This window comes from Vulpes lagopus, chromosome 2, assembly GCF_018345385.1.
Source record: "Vulpes lagopus strain Blue_001 chromosome 2, ASM1834538v1, whole genome shotgun sequence".
NCBI classification, from domain to species: domain Eukaryota; kingdom Metazoa; phylum Chordata; class Mammalia; order Carnivora; family Canidae; genus Vulpes; species Vulpes lagopus.
The window spans coordinates 52,906,241-52,930,017 of record NC_054825.1 but is presented as its reverse complement, the minus strand read 5'-3'; the positions used below and the strand labels follow the sequence as shown (position 1 = coordinate 52,930,017).

Genomic DNA, 23,777 nt, shown 5'->3' with positions numbered 1-23,777 from the left:
AAGATAAAATTAAATTCTCTCAACCCTGTTATTGGTCATCCTGGACACAGGATTGTGTAACAATGTGGAGAATCAATATAATTTTAATATTAAGGATCAACTGAACTTGATGTTTAGCTTTCACCTCAAATTTAAAAATGCTTAATGGTTCTAAATAACCAACTCAACCCTGTACTATATTTTAGTACCAAGAGAAAATTCACACAAGAAAATTAGAGGCACACACTCTTGTGAACATGGAAGAACATCTCATACACAAGAACTGAATTTAAGAATTGAACCACATGCTAAAAAATCTGAATTCTAATCATAGATAAGCCAGTGACCCAAGTTAATACTTCTAAACCTTCTCAGCCATAAATTGAGACTTATTCAAAAGTAAGTCAAAAAATGTTGGGAAAAAAAACTTAAAATTTTTAACCAAAGAAAAAGAATTCATTGTCCTAACCTGGTCCACATTAAGAAAAATCCCAATGGTCCTGAAATCAGTACTGGTAAGTTTGGCAAGTTAAATTTAAAATATGGTTGGTAACTGGGCTGTAATATTTTATTTTATTTTATTTTATTTTTTATTTTTATTTTTTTAAGATTTTATTTATTTATTCATGGGAGACAGAGAGAGAGACAGAGAGAGAGACAGAGAGACAGAGACACAGGCAGAGGGAAAAGCAGGCTCCATGCAGGGTGGGCTGCAATATTTTAATACCAAGGATGTAAATTAGTTTAATCACAGCTGAGTGCATAAAGAAGTTTATGCTGTCAGTACTGTCCTAACAAGGATACAGCACAGCCTTACCTCAAAATGATTAAAGATGTGTAGTTTAAGAAAAAAAGATGAATACTTAAGTATTTATTAATAAAAATATAAAATGTTATTATTTATCATATATTAATTAAAATATGTTGTCATATACTTAATTTAAATATGTAAATACAGGGCAGCCTGGGTGGCTCAGTGGTTTAGCACTGCCTTTGGCCCAGGGTGTGATCCTGGAGACCCGGGATCGAGTCCTGCATCAGGCTCCCTGCATGGAGTCTGCTTCTCCCTCTGCCTGTGTCTCTGCCTCTGTTTCTCTCATGAATGAAATCTTTAAAAATAAATAAATATATAAGTAAATACATAAATGCAGTTAAAAACCCAGATACACAATGAAATATGATTTGTTTTAAAATTCTCAAATATTTCTACAGTAAATACTTAGCTCCTACTTTAGTCATATTAGTCCTTCATTCAATGATCATCTTGGTTACATGCCCATTTTTTAGAACTTAATATTTTCATCTTTTAGTATCTGAAAAAGCAATATTATGATACTCTTCATTTAATAAGTTATACTGAAAATGCTTAAATAAAAGCAACAATTCAGGCATTTTTTTTAGTTTGAAAAGTTTTATCTGATTCTTTCTTATATCCATTTCTAACCTCAATATTTTCACACTTGCCTTTAAATCTTTCAGCTATTTACCAAATTTTTTTAAAGTCCTTGTGTACTAATTCTATCATCTACGCATTTCTAGGTCTGTTTCTATCGATTGATTTTTCTTCTATAGATTATACTTTCTTACCTATTTGCATATCTAATTAATACAAAATTCCTAGAAGGTCAGAAAACAGAAGGAGCACATAAGAATCTTTGATTAAAAAAAAAAAAATGAATCTTCGCTTATGCTCTATTTCTTTACTTGAGTGATGGGTATGTAGTGCTCACTTTTAATCTTTAAACTATATATGATCCTTCAGTAAACCCTTTATGTAGTTCTTGAAAAAAATATTATAAAAATTAAGTGGGATGCTTTGAAGAGATTCAGTAGGAAAATTTAAAAAAAAAAAAAAAGGAGGGGAGCAGAGGCAAAATATTATCAAAAATGGAAGAATAGGGAACTCCAGGGCCCCATCCCTCAAAAAAACAAGCAACAAATAATCTGGCAAAAACTGTCAGAATCAACTTTTGCAGAACTTTGGAATCTGATCAAAAACTCCAAAAGGGCAGCCTGGGTGGCTCAGCGGTTTAGGGCCGCCTTCAGCCCAGGGCGTGATCCTGGAGACCCAGAATCCAGTCCCACGTTGGGTTCCCGTCATGGAGCCTGCTTCTCCCTCTGCCCGTGTCTCTGCCTCTCACTCTCTGTCTCTCATGAATAAATAAATAAAATCTTTAAAAAACAAAAACAGAAAAAAAAAAAAAAAAAAAACCTCCCAACAACCAAGGGAAGGCTTAGCAAAGAAAGAAGTTGCTACATTGCAATAAAAGAGTGTTGTGGTGTTTTAAATCACCTGCCTATCATCTTCTAATCCCCAGGTTCAGCAGGGGCAGTGAGGATGGCAGCTGCACTCCTGGTGCAAGCTGATAGTCCCAAGGGAGCAATACAAACCTTAGTCTCCAAGAACTGTGATTGAAAGTTACGACCTAACTGGTAGCTTCCTGGAGGACTGGCACAAGGACTTTGCCTTTGTTTTGCCTGACTTGGAACACTCCCAGGGCAAGCAGCCTGGGCTAAGGGAAAACAGGGAAGGGAGACACTGAAAAAGGACGTAGGTAGGGAGAAATGGGCTTTGTAAGCTCTCAGATACAAAAAGAAATGTAGGACATGTAAATGCCCAAGACTGAACACGTACACAGAAAAGGGCTAAGAAGATCCTAAATTTTCACCCCTAGCTTAGCTTCAGGCTCCACACAAACAGGTAGTGAATGTAAGGCAGAGACAGTGAGAGAATGTAAGGCAGCTTGGCTTAGTGATGAATGAATATCCAAACACAGAACCATTTAGTCAAAACAGTATTATTTTCCTTTTTGGGCTACAGGTATTCAAGGAAATTTGATCAAAACACTAGTTGACTACTAAGCTAATGAAACACGTCTGTGTTCAAGGATCACACATGACCAAAAATACATACTTTACAAAAATAGTTTAGAAAAGACACAAAACAGACAATAACAACCCACAACAAGCAGTAACAAAAATCCCTGGAGAAGGGAGGAAATCTAATATCTGCAGTTGATCCACAATAATATTCAAAATGTCCAATTTTCAACAAAAAATTATGAGGTATGCAAGGAAAAAACAGTCTGGCTCAGGAAAAAAAGGAAATTAATATAGAAAACGTCCCTGAGGAAGTCCAAGCAAAGGAAACCACAAAGAACTAAAGGAAATCATGAAAACAGTATCTTACCAAGTAGAAAACATTAGTAAAGAAATGCAAATTATAAAACAGAATCAAATTGGGGGGCCTTGGGTGGCTCAGCCAGTTAAGCGTCTGCCTTTGGCCCAGATAATGATTACAGAGTCCTGGAATCAGGCCTCGCTCGCATCAGGCTCCCTGCTTAGGGGGGGACAACCCTCTCATCCTCACTCATGCTCTATGTCACTCTCTCTCAAATAAATAAATAAGAAATCTTAAAAAGAAAGAAAAAGAATCAAATTGAAAATGTGGACCTCAAAAGTACAGTAACTGAAATAAAAATTAACTGGTTCAACAGCAGATCTAAGCAGTAAAGAGAAAAAAAAATCAATAACCCTTAAAATAGGTCAATTAAAGTTATTCAGTCTAAGGAATAGGAAAATGAACAGATTCAGCCTAAGGAATGAAGAAAAATGAACAGAACCTAACAAACCTGTGGGACACCATCCAGTGTACCACTATAAGACATAATAGGAACCCCAGAGCAAGACAAAAGTGGTAGAAAGAGTATTTGAAGAAATAATGGCTATAAATTTCCCAAATTTGATTTTAAAAAAAATGAATCTATACATCCAAACAGCTCAACTAACACCAAGCAGCTGAAAGGATCAACACCTGGCGCATTATAGCCAATTGTCAAAATATAAGAATCTTGAAAATGGAAAGATAAAAGCAACTCATCACATACAAGAGACTTTCCGTAAGATTAATAGCCAATTTCTCATCAGAAATCATGGAAGCCAGGGATGCCTGGCTGGCTCAATCAGCCAAACATGTGACTCTTGATCTGAGTTGTGAGTTCAAGGCCCATGTTGGGTGAGGAGATTATCTAAAAATAAAATCTTCCAAAAAAAAAAAAGCGGGATAACTTATTTCAAGTGTTGAAATAGTTAACCAAAAATTTTATTTTATTTTTTATTTTATTTTTTTTATGATAGTCATAGAGAGAGAGAGAGAGAGGCAGAGACACAGGCAGAGGGAGAAGGAGGCTCCATGCACCGGGAGCCCGACGTGGGACTCGATCCCGGTTCTCCAGGATCGTGCCCTGGGCCAAAGGCAGGCGCCAAACCGCTGCGCCACCCAGAGATCCCAACCAAAAATTTTATATCCAGAAATACTTTTGTTCAAAAATGAAAGAAAAATTAGATATTCCCAGAAAAACAAAAGGTAAAGACATTCATCACTAGAAGAGGTGCCCCACAAGGAATTTAAGAGAGGGTTTCTTTAGGTTGAAATGAAAGGGTACTAGACAGTGGTACTTCTAAGACATTCAAAGAAATAAAGAACAAAAGTAAGGATAGATACATAAGTACATATACAAACCAGTATTACTGCATCAGTGTTGTTTGTTTTTAAGAATTTATTTATTTATTCATGAGACACAGAGAGAGAGAGAGAGAGAGAGAGGCAGAGACATAGGCAGAGGGAGAAGCAGGCTCCATGCAGGGAACCCGATGGGGGGACCCGATACCAGGACTCCAGGATCACGCCCTGAGCCAAAGGCAGACACCCAACCACTAAGCCTCCTGGTTCACGCATCAGTGGTTTTTTTTTTTTTTTTTTAATTTAAGATTCTTTTCCTTTTTGTAGCTTAGAGACAAAGCTACCTGTTGTTGGCAGCTTTCTGGTGATCACAATGCTGTTTTTTTTTTTTTTTTAATTTTTTTTTTTAATTTATTTATGATAGTCATAGAGAGAGAGAGAGAGAGAGAGGCAGAGACACAGGCAGAGGGAGAAGCAGGCTCCATGCACCGGGAGCGCGACATGGGATTCGATCCCGGGTCTCCAGGATCGCGCCCTGGGCCAAAGGCAGGCGCCAAACCGCTGCGCCACCCAGGGATCCCGCATCAGTGGTTTTTAACTGTGTTTTGGCTTTTAAGATTTGAAAGAAACATACCTAAAGTAATATGTGCTTATTAACTAAGTATCTATTTAATGGGAACAGTGTATAAAGATGTAATTCTAACAATAACAAAATAGAGAGGGGGCAGAGCTATATAGGAGCAAAGTTTCTGCGTACTGTTAAACTAAGTTGGATTTCAAGTTCAAACTTGATTGTCCTGAGACTGAGGTGTTAATTGTAATCTCCAAAGTAACATTAAGAAATATACCTTTATATATAGAAAAAAAGCAAGGAGAATAAAGAAACAAAACTAATTGCAAATGAAGGCAGTAATAAAGGACCTGAGAAACATATATGTAAAACAGAAAACAAATAGCTAAATAGAGAAACATCCTACATAGTAGAAATAACACCTTCCTTTTAAGTTATTTTAAATATAAATGGGTTGGGGTGCCTGGGTGGCTCAGTGGTTGAGCATCTGCCTTCTGCCCAGGGCATGAGCCCGGGATCTTGGGATCGAGTCCCATGTCGGGCTCCCTGCACGGAGCCTGCTTCTCCCTCTGCCTGTGTCTCTGCCTCTCTCTGTGTCTCTCATGAATAAATAAATATTTAAAAATAAATATAAATGGGTTAAATTCTCCAATTAAAAGGTAGAGATTGCTATGATGGATTGAGAATAATACAACTCTTTACAAGACAATTTATATCAAAAGACACAACAGTTAAAAGTAAAATGATGAAAACAGACCAAGAAATTATAAACATGCCTAACAAGAGTCACAAAATATATCAAGGAAAAACTGACAGAACTGAATGGAGAAACTGACATTTCTACCATAGCAATTAGAGACTTCCACACTCTGCTTTCAACAAGGATAGAACAGCCAGGTAGAAGATAAAGAAATAGAGTATTTGCACAATACTATAAACCAATTAGCCCTAACAGACATATGTAGAGCACTCAACAAAGCAGAATACAAATTTTTCTCAAGAGTACATGGAACATTCTCCAAGAGAGAATATATTAGAACAGGTAATAATTCCCAATAAATTTTAAAAGGCTGAAATCATACAAAGTGTCACTTATAATAGATTATGAAATTAGGTATCAATTAACAGACGAAAAATTGGAAAATCCATAAATAGTAAAAACCAAACAATATCTTCATGGAGCCCGACGTGGGATTCTATCCTGGGTCTCCAGGATCGCGCCCTGGGCCAAAGGCAGGCGCTAAACCACTGCACCACCCAGGGATCCCCCAAAACAACATAATCTTAAACAACCAATGGTTCAAAGATGAAGTCACCAAAAAAAGAAATTAAAAAAATCACAAGAAAAATCAGAAAATACCGAGACAAATTAAAACAAAAACACAACATGCCAAAACTTATGAAATATAGTGAAAGTAGTGCTGAGAGGTAAATTTATAGATACAAATGCCTACATTAAACAAGAAGATCCCAAATTGATACCCTAAAGTTTACACCTTAATGAATTTACAACTTAAAGAACTAGAAAAAGAACAAGCTAAATCCAAGGCTAACAGAAGAAAAGACATAATACAGATTAGAGTGGAGATGAAGCAGGGGGAAAAAAAAAAAAAAATCAACAAAACCAAAAGCTACCTCTTTGGAAAAAATCAACAAAATTGACAAACTTAGACTGACCAAGAAAAAAAAGAAGACTCAAAGTACTAACTTCAGAGATGAAAGTGAGGACAATGTTACAGATCTGAAACTTAGAAGGGATTATAAAAGGAAACTATGAGTATGTGTACACCAACAAAACAGATAACCTAGATGAAATGAACACGGGCCTATAAACACACAAAGTACCAAAATTTATTCTAGAAGAAATTGAAAATCTGAATAGGCCTGCAACAAGTAAAGTCTGAATCACTAGTCAAACTTCCTACCCAGAAAAGCCCAGGACTACACAACTTCACTGGTAATTTCTACCAAATATTAAAAAAATAATTAACAATCCTTCTCAAACCCTCCCAAAATCCAGAATAGTTCTTAACTCATTCTGTGAAGCCAGGATTACCTTGATTCCAAAGCCAGATAAAAACATCCCAAGAAAATTATAGACCAATACAGATATAAAAATCCTCAACAAAATACTAATCCAACAGTATGTTAAGAGGATTACACATGACAAATAGCTTTATCCCAGGTGGGTCAACTATAAAAAAAAAAAAAAATCAATAGAATATACCCATTAACAGAATGAAGGAGAAAAACCATAATCATCATCTTTTTTGTTGATGCAAAAAAGAAAGCAAGCAAGCAAGAAAGGAAAAGTAAGTAAGTAAGCACAGGGTGCCAGGATGGCTCAGTCTGTCTCTTGATTTCAGCTCAGGTCATGATCTCAGGATTGTAAGATCCAGCCCCATATCAGACTCTGCGCTTAAGAAGGGAGTCGGCTTGAGATACTCTCTCTCCCTCTGACTCCTCCCCCGCTCACGTTCTCTCTCTTGCTCAGATAAATAAGTCTTTAGGAAAAATGCATTTGACAAAATTCTATCATGATAAAAATAAACTAGGAAAATAACTTCTTCAAAATAATAAATTTTTATGAAAACCCCACAGTTAGCGGTGAAAGACTGAAAGCTCTCCCCGAGATAAGGAACAAGACCACAAAGCTCCCAAACGTCACTCCTATTCAATAATGTACTGGAAGTTTTAGCCAGAGCAATTAGGCAAAAAATATATAAAAACTTTTTAAAGGAAAGAAAGAAAAACCCATTCAAATTGGCAAATAGAGTAAAATTATCTCTATTCACAGAGGATATGATCCTATATTAGAAAGCTTGGGCAGCCCGGGTCGCTCAACGGTTTAGCACTTCAGTCCAGGGTGTGATCCTGGAGACCCGGGGTCGAGTCCCACGTCCGCTCCCTGCATGGAGCCTGCTTCTCCCTCTGCCTGTGTGTCTGTCTCTCTCATGAATAAATAAATAAAAATCTTAAAAAAAAAAAAAAAAAGCCTAAAGAATATATACAAAAAAATTATTACAGGTAACAAACTCAGCACAAAAATCAATTATATTTCCATATACCAGCAGGGAATACTTTAAAAATTCCATTTATCATAGCATCAAGAAAATGATATATTTATGCATAAGTTTATCTAAGAAGATGTAAGCATTGTACACTGAAAACTGGGAAAAAATTGCTGAAAGAAATGAATGAAGACCAAAGTAAATGGAAAGATATCCTGCTGTCCAATTTAGATGACTTAATATTGCTATGGCAGTACAACTCAAAGTGACCTACAGATTCAATGCTATCCCTACCAAAATCCAATGGCCTTTTTTTTTCTTCCAGAAATGGAAAAGCTGTTCCTAAAATTCATATACAGATTGCCAGTTTCTGCTCTGACATGTAAATATCACAGAACCGTGATTCCTGCTAAAAGAAAACTGGAAAAAAAAAAAAAAAAGAAAAGAAAAAGAAAAAAAAAAAAAAACCACCTCTTCTTAAATCTACCAGAGAACTAAGGTCACTGGGTAAATCACTGCCCTAAGAACTGGAGAAAAAGGGGGATAGGGAGAATCAAAGTTATTAGAAGCAAAAGCCCAGGATCATAAGCCCATAGCTAGAGACATTATCTCTTTTCACAAACAAGGAGAAGGATGAAATACTTACTGGTAAAAGCAAAAAAACACCGATCTCAAATTCTCTATCAGTGAAATTATCCTTCAGAAGTGGAGGAGAAATGAAGGCTTTCTCAAACATCAACTGAAGGGATTTACCAGTAGACCTGCTTTGCCAAAAATACCAAAAAAAAGTTCTTCAGAAAGAAGTTGACATAGATCAAAAACTTGGATCTACATAAAGAGAATCATTAGAGAAAGAATAAATGAAAGTAGAATTCTTTTTTTTTTTTTAATAGATCTAAAGGACAAGTATTGGTTCAAAATAACAATAGTAACAACTTACTGGGTGACTATGGCCTGGATAAGCAAGTTACAAAAATGTTATGAGGGACAGGAATGAGAAATTGGGAATCCTCTCATAAGATACCTGAACAAATCATGAAGCAATACAGTGTTATTTGGAAATTGACTTATATCGATGTTATTAATGTATAATGCAAACCATAGGGGAGCCACTAAAAACATTTTAAAATTCGTATGCAATTACAAGGGACAACAAACAGCCAAAATACAATTTTGGAAAATCTCGAAAAATGAAATTGGAGGGCTTATACTTTCTGATTTTAAAATTACCACAAAACTACAATAATCAAAACACTGTGGTACTGGCATTAAGATAGATATACAGATTGGGGATCCCTGGGTGGCTCAGCGGTTTGGTGTCTGCCTTCAGCCCAGGGCATGATCCTGGAGCCCCGGGATCGAGTCCCATGTCGGGCTCCCTGCATGGAGCCTGCTTCTCCCTCTGCCTGTGTCTCTGCCTCTCTATCTGTGTCTCTCATGAATAAATAAATAAAATCTCTAAAAAAAGAAAGGTATACAGATAAACAGAATAAAAAAGAGTCCAGAAATAAGCCCATACACCTATAACAAATTGATTTTCAACAAGAAAGCCAAGAGTATTCTTTGGGGAAAGAACAGACAAATAATACTGGGATACCTACATGCAAAAGAATGAAGCTGGACCTTAACCTCACACTGTACAACTCAAAACAGTCAAAGACCTAAGTATAAGAGCTAAAAGTATCACACTCTTAGAAGATATACAAATGGCCAATAAGAACACAAAATGACACTCAACATCACTAATGACTAAGGAAATGCAAACCAAAATCATAAGATACCATTTCATACCTAGCAGCAAGGCTATAATGAATGAAAGCAAGAAAGCAAGAAAGAAAGAGAAAATAAAGTGTTGGCAAGGATGTGAAGAAATTGGAATCCTTGTGCACTGTTGATGAGGATGTAAAATGATACAGCAGCTGTAGAAAACCATATGGTTGATTCCTCAAAAGAGTTCAACACAGAATTACCACATAACCCAGCAATTCTACTTCTGAGTATACGTCCAAAAAAGTGAATGTGAGAATTCAGATATTTGTACACCCACGTTCAATAGCATTTTATTTGGGGAAGATGAAAAAGTCTGGTGATTGTGACAAACGATGTGAATGTACCTAATACCACAGAACTGTACACTTACATATAGCTAAAATGGAAATTTTTATGTACATTTGTCACAATTTTTATTTTTTTAATATTTTATTTTTTGAAAGATTTATTTGAGAAAGAGCAAGTGAGTGAGTGGGGGTGGAGGGAGGTGGAGCAGGGAAGGGCAAAGGGAGATGGAGAGAGAAACCCAGACTCCTTGCTGAAGGCAGAGCCCAATGCAGGACTCGATCTCATGACCCTGAGATCATGACTTGAACCAAAACCAAGAGTCAGATGCTTAACCAACTGTGCCACCTAGGCACCTCAAGATTTTATTAAGTCATCTCTATACCCAACATCGGGCTTGAACTTACAACCCCAAGATCAAGAGTTGTATGCTAAAAAAGAAAAAAAAATTTAAAAAAAAAAGAGTTGTAAGCTCTACCAATTGAACAAGCTACATGCTCTCTACAATTTTTTTTTCAAAGCAAGTAAAGATTTCCAAAGAAGACATCTAGATAGCTAACAGACACATGAAAAGATGTTCAACATCACTCATCATGAGGGAAATCAAAACCATGATGAGATACCACCACACACCTGTCAGAATGGCTAAAATTAACACAGGAAACAACAGGTGTTGGCGAGGATGCAGAGAAAAGGAAACCCTCTTGCACTGTTGGTGGAAATACAAACTGGTGCAACCACTGTGGACAACAGTATGGAGGGTCCTCAAAAAGTTAAAAATAGAACTATACTAGGACCCAGCAACTGTGCTACTAGGTATTTAGCCAAAGGATATAAAAATGCTGATTCAAAGGGGCACATGCACCCCAGTGCTTATAGTAGCAGTGTCTACTAGCCAAATCATGGAAAGAGCCCAAACGTCCATTGACTGATGAATGGATAAAGATATGGTATGTATGTGTGATATATACATATATATGTGTTGGAATATTACTTAGCCATCAAAAAGAATGAAATCTTGCCATTTGCAACAATGTGAAGTAAAGTGTATTATGCTAAGTGAAATAAGTCAAAGACAATTATCATATAATTTCACTCCTATGTGGAACTTAAGAAACAAAACAGATGAACATAGTGGAAGGGAAGTAAAAATAAGATAAAAACAGAGAGGGAGGCAAACCATAAAAGACTCTATAGTTAAGAGAACACACTGAGGGTTGCTGAAGAAGAAGTAGATGAGGGGATGGGCTAAATGCATGATGGGCATTAAGGAAGGCATTTGTTGGGATGAGCAATGGGTGTTACATGTAAGTGATGAATCACTAAATTCTACTCCTAAAGCCAATACTGCACTATATGTTAACTACCTTGAATTAAAATTTAAAAAACAAAAACCCCACACCCATTTTAAGATGAAGATACTTCTGACATTTTTCTAAGTCATAATATTTCTTTAGAGAGAGAAAAGTAGTATTATGAAAGCTTCTCAAGCATAATTTATTCATGGACTTATCTACTCTAAAATCTAAAAGACATTTTAAAAAGCTGGATGAGAGGGCTCTTCTAACTTAGTCACCATGAGCAAAAGGTCAAATAAGACCCGAAAACTCAGGTTATCACAAATTACTTCAAATTTTATACCTAAAAAGCATAGTACAAAAATTTCCATCGGTTATTTCTCACAATCACTTTTACAAAAGTTTCAAGTGGTCTGACTTGTCCTATTGCCCAGTATAAACACTATTTATCCCTTCTGATAATGACTTCCCCTTGCTGTCACCTAGAATTAAAACTTTTCTGAGTCAGTCTTATTTCTTGGTCTCCAGATATTACTAGCTTTTTCTTCAAAAAAGGTTTTAGAGGTAAAGATACTTGAACTTGACATCTGTGTCTACTACTTATCGGCAGTGTGAACTTTGGAGGTAGCTTCCTTTCTTTGCCTCATTGCTCAATCTGTAAAATTGTAATAATGGCCACACCTCAGTGCTTGTTGTGAAAATAAAATGAGATAATGTATGCAAAGCATTTAGCATACTGCCCATTTTATAAACACTCAAACTGCCATCACTATTACTATTACATGTTGTCACTAATAATTCCTTAGAACAGACCCTCATGGCTCCTTGAGTATATCCACTTGATTATGTCTGTGCCTCAACTGGTGTCCTTTATTCCTTTTAGTAGTCCAAAGGACTCTGCACATATTTACCTTCAGACATACAAATGCATGCTGTTACTCCCCAGCTTAAAAAACCTTCAATGGGAGTCTACTTATTGCCAATATCAAATCTAACTTCCTCTGCCTTTCATTATCCTCTATTAACAGCTGTTTCTCAGAACTGTAGTGTACATCAGAATCATCTGGAGTGTTTGTTAAAACAGACTGGAGGACCCCACCCTTACAGTTTCCAATTCAGTAAATCTAGAGCAGGCCTCAAAATTTGCATTTATAATTTCCAGATGATGCTAATGCTCTGGTTAAGGAACCACACCGAGAAGTACTACTTTTACATATGACCCCATTCTGCCTCCTTAAGCTTTTTCCTCCTACTTTCTAATTGGCACAGACAGCTTTGATTGGATTACTTTTTTTAAAAAATTTAAGATTTTTATTTATTTATTCATGAGAGACACAGAGAGAGAGAGGCAGAGTCATAGGCAGAGGGAGAAGCAGGTTCCCCATAGGGAGCCTGATGCAGGACTCAATCCCAGGATCCCAGGATCACGCCCTGAGCTGAATGAAGGAAGACAGTAAGACGCTCAACCACTGAACTACCCAGGGGTCTGGATTGGATTACTCTTTTCAAAGACTGTGCCAAATTCTCCCTCTCTGCTTAGCTTTGCTGCCCAAAAACACTTTCTTGCTTACTCAAATTATAACTATCTTTTAAGCCTGTAGTTTCCAGCACTGCCTGCACATTACAATCACCTGGAAAAGCCTTTTCACAAGCTACGGATGGATCCACTCCTGGAGATTCTGATTCAACTTATTCTGGAAAAGTCTCCCCAAGTGATTCTAAAGAGCTGCGAGAGCTGAGATCTACTACTTTACCTTCAATCTCCTTCGAGTCAGAATTATGAACTTAATGTTCTCCCCTCCAAATTCCTAGAGTATTCACAGATTATATCACCAAGTTTGCACTTAATTACTTATTGGATTGTATTACTCTCAATCTTCCATTTTAAGTCTTGTTTCTCCAACTTGGTAAAATAATCTTATCGTCAATTTCTATATTCCTAAAGCACTAGTATGATGAATAAACAGTAGGAACTCTGGTTATTTCTTCATTGATTGCAGATTCAAATTAGAAGTCAGAACTTTAAAGTATTTCTAATTTATCTAAATCAGGAACTATGGTCCCTCTTTTTTTTTTTTTTAATACAGTTCTGCAACAAGCTTGTTATGGTGATCATTTAACTTCTTCCTTCCCCAATAACTAAACTGAAAAAAATGCCAATGTATCAAAATACTGTGGAGAATAAAAGGATTAATAGCATCATCATAAATGGCTTCAGTTGCTTCCTTAGAGCAAACAGCCTTGTCTAAATCCATTAAAGACTGTTTTGAAAACAGTTAAAGAGAATCAAAGCACACAGATTTAAAGATGCCGGAGCTCTGAATAGTTCTATGATTTGTTTTTTCAACAGATGTGCATCCTTCAAGCCCCTGAATTCACCAGATGCATATTAAATTAATCCGTACTTTTAGTTTTACATAACACTCCACTTTAGTTTTATAAATACACCACCACATAAAGCAGAATTCCACTGCTGCTTTGACATTAAATATTAACAGATTATCTCCACTGTGCAAAAAAAATACATTAAGATTCATTTTAATGCAGCCGAATATGTGCTTATTAAATATGGACTATAGTATCTTCATTATTTAACTGGTCAATTTCTAATTAGAATGTGAAAAATGACAAATATGCTCTTAACTAAAGACCCAGTGACACCTGGCAATTTAAGAAATACTGGACATTTCAGAAGTTAGGAATTCAACCAAAAACTTGAATTCTATATTGTAGTTTAATAGTCCACTTAAATTATCCAGAAAATGTACTTGTAAAATCATAATTTCTTCATTAACTACAATGAATTAGTTCTTGTATTATCAGAGAAACAGGACTGGACAGGAATCAGGAGATCTGGGTTCCAGGCTCACTCATTAGCTATACCATCTTGAAGCATCACTTAGCCTCTCTGCACTTCAGTAATCTCAGCTGTAAAATCAAAGGGCCTAACTAGATCATCTTTGTTTTCTTTTAGCTTTATGATCCCATAATCTATGAAACTCAAGAAACACAAGTATTAACCAGATGGATCCCATTAAAGACAAAGTGAGCTTACACAATGATTGATTTGGAGAGCATCTATCTCTGGAAAACCTAAGTGCTTTCACAGAAACAGATTGTTCCTTGTGTCTATTATTAATTAACTAAGTGAAAAGGCAAATAAAACCCACCAAACATGTAGTTATTGAACAGTTTTTGCATCATACCTTACATGACCAGAATATTTGGAGGTCAAAATATCAATTAAGGTTATGGAAGGTGTCCTAGAAGTCTAGGAAAGAACAGTTAATAAAGCCAACTGAAAATGGATTCAAACTAACAATTACTATTTAGGCCATATAAGAAATAGTGTCTCAGGACAGCATTTTATTTTTTAAATTTTTTAAAAGTTTTTCCTGTTTGGGTTTCTTCTTTTTAAGATTTTATTTATTTATTCATGAGAGACACAGAAAGAGGCAGAGACACAGGAAGGGAGAGGAGAAGCAGGCTCCATGCAAGGAACCTGATGCAGGACTCGATCCCAGGAATCTGGGATCACGCCCTAAGTCAAAGGCAGACGCTCAACTGCTGAGCCAACCCAGGTGTCCCAGGACAGCATTCTATTATGTTTAGAACAGATATTCAGATTCGGAAATAATCATTCAACTATAGCAGTACCCAGGATTTCTCTTTCTAGTCAATCTTTGCCAGCTCAAGCTTCTGGATAGTCTTCAACAAGTGTAATAAGAAGTAAACACCAGGGGCACTTGGGTGGCTTGGTGGTTGAGCATCTGCCTTTGGCTCAGGTCTTGATCCTGGGGGCTGGGATTGAGTTCCACATCAGGCTCCCCGGAGGGAGCCTGCTTCTCCTCTCCCTTCTCTGCCTCTCTCTGTGTCTCTCATGAATAAGTAATTAAAATCTTAAAAAAAAAAAAAAAAAAAGGGCAGCAAACACCAGAAAAGGCCATCAAGAATCTACATAACTAATACCCTGCACAATAATAAAAGGCAAGTGGCAAAGGACTTTAGTGAGATAGTTCGGGATGCCTGGGGTGGCTCAGGTTGAGTGTCTGCCTTCAGCTCAGGCTCAGGCGTGATGCTGGAGTCCCGGGATGGAGTTCTGAATCAGGCTCCTGCAGGAAGCCTGCCTGCTTCTGCGTTTCTCTCTCATGAATAAATAAATAAATCTTTAAAACAAAACCCACAAAACTTTAGTGTTAGTTCAAAAATTCTGAATTTAGATCTCCCATCAAGCCCCGTTACCCAGTGCCACACTTAGCTCGCACTTCCTAATACTCAATTACGTATCTCAAAGAACTAAGCATCTGTTGATTACCACCTAATGACCTAATATAATCTTTTTGAAAAGGAAATTCAGACTTTGAACAATGCTTCTAATTACATCTGAGAATGTTAGGAAAATCGCTTTTCAAAATCACCCCCACAAATTATTTTATTCATTTTCATTTCTTAAAAACAAACAAAAACAACGCCCAGGGTTTGGGGTGAGAGGGAAGGCTGAACTGGCAGAGCACAGACGATTTCTAGGACAGTGAAAATACTCTGTATATTATAATGATGGATATTATACACTTGTACAAACCCATAGAATACACAAAATAAAGAATTAACCCTAAGCTACTATGAACTTTGGGTGATTATGACGTGTCAATAGAGGTTCATCAACTGTAACAAGTGTACCACTCTGGTGGAGATGATTAGGGAAATTATGTGTGTGTCATGCAGAAGGTTTATGGGAAATCGGTTTTCTTCCTTTCAATTTTGTTGTGAACCTAAAAGTGCCCTAAAAACTTAAAATCTTTTAGGGGCACCTGAATGGCTCAGTCAGTTAAAGCATCAGACTCTTGGCTTCAGCTCAGGTCATGATCTCACGGTCGTGAGATTGAGCCCTGCATCAGGCTCCCCACTTAGCACAGAGTCTGCTTAGGAATCTCTCTCTCCGGGGGATGCCTGAGTGGCTCAGTGGTTGAGCATCTTCCTTTGGCTCAGGGCATGATCCTGGAGTCCTGGGATCGAGTCCCACATCAGGCTCTGCATGGAGCCTGCTTCTCCCTCTGCCTATGTCTCTGCCTCTCTCTCTCTCTCTCTCTCTCTCTCTCTCTCATGAATAAATAAATAAAATCTTTTAAAAAAATAAAGTTGAAAAAGAATCTCTCTCCAGGGGAATCCCTGGGTGGCTAGCGGTTTAGTGCCCGCCTTCGGCCCAGGGCATGATCTTGGGAGTCCCGGGATCAAGTCCCACGTCAGGCTCCCTACATGGAGCCTGCTTCTCCCTCTGCCTGTGTCTCTGCCTCTCATGAATAAATAAGTAAAATCTTAAAAACAAAAAGAATCTCTCTCTCCCTCTCTGCCTATGGCCTAGTTCATTTACACACGCTCTCTCTCCCCACCCCTTCGCCTAAATAAATAAATCCTTAAAAAAAAATTAGTCTTTTTATGGAGCACCAGGCTGGGTTCTATCAGTAGAGCATGGAACTCCTGATCTCGGTTGTAAGTTTGAGCCCCACACTGGGTATAGAGATTACTTAAAAAAAATATTTTTAAAAAATTCCACACATTAATACTTTGAGTAGAAAACATTTTTACAAAACAACTGGACACCTTTGTGCAAAAATATGAATAGACACAGTCCTTAAACCTTTCACAAAAATTAGCTAAAAATGGATCTTAGAACTCAGTGTAAAATGTACAACTATAAAAATTCTTGAAGATCACATAGGACAAAATCTTTGGGACCTTGAGTTTGGCAGTGAGGTTTTTAGATGCAATACCAAAAGCATAGTCAATGAAAGAAAAACTTGGTAAGGCAGACTTCATTAGAATTTAAAACTTTTGTGCTATGAAAGACAGTTAAGAGAACAGAGACAAACCACAGATTGGAAAAAAAACTTGCAAAAACCGTATCTGATAAAGGATGTGTATCCAAATTATACAAAGAACACTTAAAGCTCAGCAGTAAGAAAACCACCCAATTTAGTAGTAGGCAGATGTGAACAGACATCTCACCAAAAAAGATTAATCAACGCAAATAAGCCTATGAAAAGGTGCTCAACATTTTATGTCATAAGGAAATTGCAAATTAAAACACCTATTAGAATGGCTAAAGTATGGGATGTCTGGGTGGCTCAGCAGTTGAGCGGCTGTCTTTGGCTCAGGGCGTAAGGCTCCCTGCAAGGAGCCTGCTTCTCCCTCTACCTGTGTCTCTGCCTCTCTCTGTGTGTCTCTCATGAATAAAAATAAAATATTAAAAAAAAAAAAAAAAAGAATGGCTAAAGTACAAAAAACTGACCATACCAAATTCTGGCAATGGATGTAGAACAACAGGAATACTCATTCATTGCTGATGGGAATCCAAAATGATATAACCACTTTGGAAGACGGTTTGGCAGTTTCCTATAAAATTAAACATGTCTTACCATACAATCCAAATAATCATGCTCCTAGCCATTTATCTAAGGGAGCTATCAAGTCACAAAAAGACATGGAGGAACCTTAGATATATATTGGTAAGTGAAAGAAACCAGTATAAAAGGGCTACATACTGTATGACCCCAACCGTATGAAATTTTGGAAAACGAAAAACCTACAGAGACGGCAAAAAGGTCAGTGGTTGTCAAGGATTCTGGGGGAAGGAGAGGACGGGTTAATAGGTCTTTAAAAAAACGTTTTTTAGGCGGGTAAAAACTATACTATATTAAACTCTAATGGTGGATACATGTTGTTATGCAGTTGTTAAAACCCACAGACCTGTGTACAACACAGAGTAAGCCTTAAATGAAAATCATGCACTACAGTTAATAATGTATCAATATTGGTACATTAATTATAACTAATGTATCATACTAACACCAGATGTCAATAATAGGGAAAGTGGAGGAGTTGTAGTTTTGTGGATATGGAGAGATAGAATTCTATCTGCTCAATTATCCTGTAAATCTACAACTGTTAAAAAAAATTAAAGTCTTAATTAAAAGAAACTGGGTATCTGTGGATAGTAGATATTGCCACTTTAGGTTAGAGAAATTCCAGAACAGTGAAAGAAATTAACTTTAAATAACATCAAACTTAAATCAATTTAAATTAAAAAAAAAAATTAACTTTAGGGGCAGCCCAGGTGGCTCAGCGGTTTAGCGCCACTTTAGGCCGAGGGCGTGATCCTGGAGACTTGGGATCAAGTCCCGCGTCAGCCTCCCTGTGTGGAGCCTAGCTTCTCCCTCTGCCTGTCTCTCTGTGTTTCTCATGAATAAATAAATAAAATCTTAAAAAAAAATGTTTAACTTTAATCCCTTTGCCTTTTTCCTGGTCATATCCCTGCTCACTAGCACCTATGTGAGAGAGTGACCTCTAGGAAATGGAGAAAAAAATCCAGCTAGGAAGCCACTTGACCACAGCTATGGTTAGCAATTTAGCCTGAAGAACTAAAATGAGATCCAATGAATACCATGGACACTTCACACACACACACACACACACACACACACACCTTAAAACATTTTCATATTACTCATTAATGCCAGCAGACAAAATGTATTTATAAACTTATCAGGAGGAACATAAATACATGGTACTTTCATTCAGAGGCCCATAAGCCTTCAACACCCCTTTTTCTGGGGTTAGAAAACGTAACCTACAGAAATCGGTGTGGACCCAATGCTAGATTGTTTCTTGGAAAATTTACGTGTCATTTTGATGAAGAAACTGTAGCATTTTGACGGGCTTACCCAGCACTCAGGGGTGTTGCACCAACCGTCTTTGATGACAAAGGCAATGGCTGTTCACTTAGCTTCTCTGGCCAAGGCAAAATCCAAGAGAATATCCCTTTCCCCAGTATGTGTATGCCTCCATTGTGATGGGTGAGTGATTATTGAAGAACAATTCCCATCCCTGACACTGCAGCCCTTGCCATAACTACACTGCCCACTTGGAGCTTCTGGTGAGGAAAAGATTACAGCAGTATAGGAGCAGTCCATCAGTCTTCCTACAATACCAAAACATTTCTGCTGCAGACAAACCATGGCTCTCTTCTATCCAGATTGCTGTCTCTTCAGGCCATTGTTGAGAGACCACACTGCTACTTTACAGTTTCTCAAAGATGCCTGTTGTTTCTGGTCCATGCCAGGTACCAACTACTGTAACCTGAACAAGTAATGGTCTTTTTTCCAGCTCAGTAAACCAAAACACCTATCCTCAGGATTTATTAAGATCCAAACTGAAAAATGGCAAGAATATGGCCTATGAACCATTTAGATGAAAATAATAGCAACTGGCATATGGTAAGCCAAAACTCCCTATTGAAAGATTAAATTTAAGTGGACTTATCACTAAATTTTAAAAAATCCTCAGAAGCTTCTCTTTTAGTTATAACATGAAGGAGGGAAAAAAAATCCATTTTTTAAGTAACTTCTAGCAACAAGTGTTACTGAAAAAATGGCTAAGTGAACAAGCATGAAGCTACCTAATGTTCAAATTGTTTAAAATAGCTTAACAATTACTTTTAACCATTGTCTGTGATCTTTTTGTGTAACTCAATATAAAAATGTAAGTCCTTGGGGCAGCCTGGGTAACTCAGCAGTTTAGGGCGTGATGCTGGAGACTTGGGATCAAGACCCACATCGGGCTCCCTGCATGGAGCCTGCTTCTCCCTCTGCCTGTGTCTCTGCCTCTCTCTCTGTGTCTCTCATGAATGAATGAATGAATGAATGAATAAATAAATAAATAAATAAATCTTTTAAAAAAATGCACGTCCTTTTGGTTACACGTTCACTGATATAGCTGAAATTACATAACCTAAATCTACCAAGGATTTTTATTTTTGAAAAATAATCTGATGAATTCAAAGCCATAAAACATGAAAAGGGGTGAGGGAATAAGGAATCTGAGACAGATGGCATCTGATTTTTTTTTCCTGAGTCCATCTTGAACACAATCCCAATAATGTCAAAATCCAATTTAGCTCTCCAAATAAGTAATCCACAAACCTTAAAATGGTAATTCTGAAGTAATTTCATTTCTCCCCCTCCTAGCTTCTCAAGGTTTCTATATTAGGCAGAAATAAGTAGAAGTTAGATGTTAAAAAGAGAAAAACTACCATGCCACAAATTCTAAGCTCTTTCATGAAAGTCTACTTCCACTTATCTAAAACCTTGAAGCAGTTTCTACCAAGATTGTTGATATTAAAACCTGTCTGTGATATCAGCGTTTTTTTCTTTAAACAGTGATTATACATTCTTTTTAAAGATTTTATTTATTTGAGAGACAGAGTATGAACATGAGCAGGGGGGAGGAGGCAAAAGAAGGTGGAGAAGCAGACTTCCGGCTGAGCAGGGATCCCGAGGAGGGGTAGGCTTGTTCCCAGAACTTCAAGATCATGACCTGAGCCAAAGGCAGGGACTTAACCGCTTAACCTACTGAGCCACCCAGGCACCCCTAATTATTTATCCTTAATAGAGACCAAATTGTATCTTCAGAAAGTAATATATCCTAAAAAAAAAAAAAAAAAAAAAAAAAGGAATAAGCTCTGGAAGAATACTCATTTGGTTTGAGTAAAGCTCTGGAAGAATATTCCTTTGGTTTGAGTAAAGCACTGCTTGGCATTTTTAAAACATTTCCACGATAACTCTTTCACTACCAATTTGACAGCACCAGTCAAATCAACTGTACTTTGTTCCTCATATGCTTCTAGTATATGATATATAAGCCTTCCCAATCTTTGCTAAAACTCTTTGAGATCATCCAAGAGATGTAATATTAAAGAAAGGTTTAGTCATTTTTAGATTTCCTGACAAGCAAATTCCATAACTGACAACTGCAAAGATCCTTGGAATGGCCACATACTTTGAGTGGAAAAGGTCACTGAGAAAAGTGTCCTCTCAAACAGCCTCTAATGTTGCCTGCTATTTAGGTAAATCTTTTTCCTCTAACAGCTAGTATCCTATCTTATATCCCAAAGTAAATTTAATTTAGTAATAAGTCAAAGTTCCATCAGAATATTGGGGGGGAGGGGGGAATGGGAGCTTCTGATGGCTTTCCCAAAGCAAGATAATATAGCCTCAATTTTAAGATACAAAAGATGATGAAAAATGATGATCCTAAAGACTTTATATACTCAGAAAAGCCATTAAGAAAGTCGAATAATCTACAAAAAAATCTACAACTGTAGCAAATAAGTTCAACTCTTTCAAAACATGCAAAACCTATAAACCTCTTTAAAAAGTGATACAAACTTTATACCTACTTTCCACAAAATCTTATTAAAGAAAGTTACTGAACTTACATTTTTTAAGTATAGAGTGCATTTAAAAATTAAAAATTACTAACTACAGGGCACCTGGGTGGCTCAGTGGTTGAGTGTTTGCCTTTGGCTCAGGTAGTGATTCGCCCCCCCCCCCCACCAACAGGGGGTCTGCTTCTCCCTCTGCCTGTGTCTCTACCTCTCTCTGTGTCTCTCATGAATAAATAAATACAATCTTAAAAAAAAATTACAAACTACAAGTTACATTAAAAAGCAAACTATATTAGTTAATAATTTGACATCATGTTACATCTAACTGTATCTTTTAAATCTATAAAATGAAAAAAATGAATGAAGACTTACTATTCTAAGATTTAGGTCTATACTTTCATCATGAATAATTTAAAAGCAGAAATTCATTCCATTTTCATTTATTTTTACAGAATATTATACATAAGAATTCTGTACATATTGCTAATAGTTTTAAGTCTAATTAAGAGAAGTCATGCTACTGATGTTGATGTTAATCTTAAAATTACTTTCTATTTTATGCCCCAATTTTCTCTTCAGAGCCATGTGAAGTATACCTTATATGTTGTATGTATAGAAGTGATGAATTACCATACTGCACACCTGAAACTAATATAACACTGTTAACTGGAATTGAAAACGTAAAATTTATATACATTATTCTTTAAGTGTTTTTTTTTATTTTTTTTAAATCAATCTACACCACACACACTACAAATCCAAGAAAAACCTTTGAAACAATAATGGTCGCTTCAATAAACGCACGTATTGTTATTTTTTTAGAGTTTAAAGAACCTAATAACTGAATTTCGTGATACTTATGATAAATTTCTACAAGCCACTGAAAGTCCTGTTGTATATATATGGTTTTGCAATATTATCCAGTTCCCTTTCCATCTCAAACCTCATTCCACAAAACCGGGCTATCTCGACTGTCTGAGATTAATGATAACAATCACTCTTTCAATTAAAAGGTGCTTTCATTTAAAGTGGACTGTTATTTTTCTTTTTTTTAAAGCAGACTCCACCTGCGCGTGAAGACCAACTCCGGGCTTAAACTCAGGATCCTTAGATGAAAACCTGACCTGAGATCAAGAGTCTCAGGATTAAACCCACTGAGCCACCCAGGCGCCCCTAAAGCGGACTGTTACTTAAATGCAACGCACACACCCACACATACACCCTTACAATACTGGTAAAAATTTTAACTCCTCTTACTTACGAAGTAACGAAAAGCTCTGGTAGGTCCCACGACTCGGCCAAGGTCAACAACTAGCCGGGGGCACAGCCTGGGTTCAATCCCAGATTTACCTACCTCAAAGCCAACACTTCACTTGACCACTGTTATCTCCTTAAAAGATTAAGAGGCTCAAAAGCAGAGGACCTTGTCTTTCTGAACGTTCACGTATCTATTCTGAGACATCTATCACCACACACAGAGATACAACTCGGTCGCTAATTGAAATATAAATGAAGAGGATCTTTCTGCTTCATTTAAACTAGGACAGGCTTACTGACAGGTAGGAAAGAGACTGGAAAAGCAGGCTTGCCTCAACATGTCTTAGACCTCTAGATCTATAGGGTTCCCCTCAGCCTTTTTTTTTTTTTTTTTTAATAAACATGCATATCTACCAAACAAGGGCTATGTACCCGACGACGACTAGCTTGTAGTTTGGTGCTTTTCCGTATTGCACTTTTCTACGATAATTTATACCAGATTTAATATCGAACTGGGAGGCCTCGTTGAATATGCCATTCTGGCACTTTCCAAACACCTGAAGTATCATTTAAGGGCAGTGAGCCTAGTTCCACCTTTTTTTTTTTTTTTTGAACGCTGTGATGCTTGCCCACTTTGCGGGGGGGTGGGGGGTACCGCTCCGGTAGGACTCCAGGGCGAGAGAGCAGTAAAGGAAGAAGCGGGGGAAGCACACGGAAGTTGGGCGGAGGGAGGTCCCCTTACCCCCTCTTCTGCCCTAGCTCCGCCAAGGGCGGCTCCCCGCGGTGCCCGGCCGACTCACAACCCCCACAACCCCGGGAGCCGCGCTCCGTCGCACGACGGAAGGCAGGGGCAGCCAGGGATTGCCCCGACCGCTCGGACGATGTCCAGGCTCCCCTTGGGGCCCGGGAGGATGCTCCCCCT

General features: G+C 37.4%; 1 protein-coding gene across 1 annotated transcript in view; it reads right to left on the bottom strand.

The window, feature by feature from the left end:
• CSNK1G1 (casein kinase 1 gamma 1) overlaps positions 1–23,777 on the bottom strand; it is a 177,186-nt gene that overhangs the window by 152,565 nt on the left and 844 nt on the right. The window lies entirely within an intron of this gene.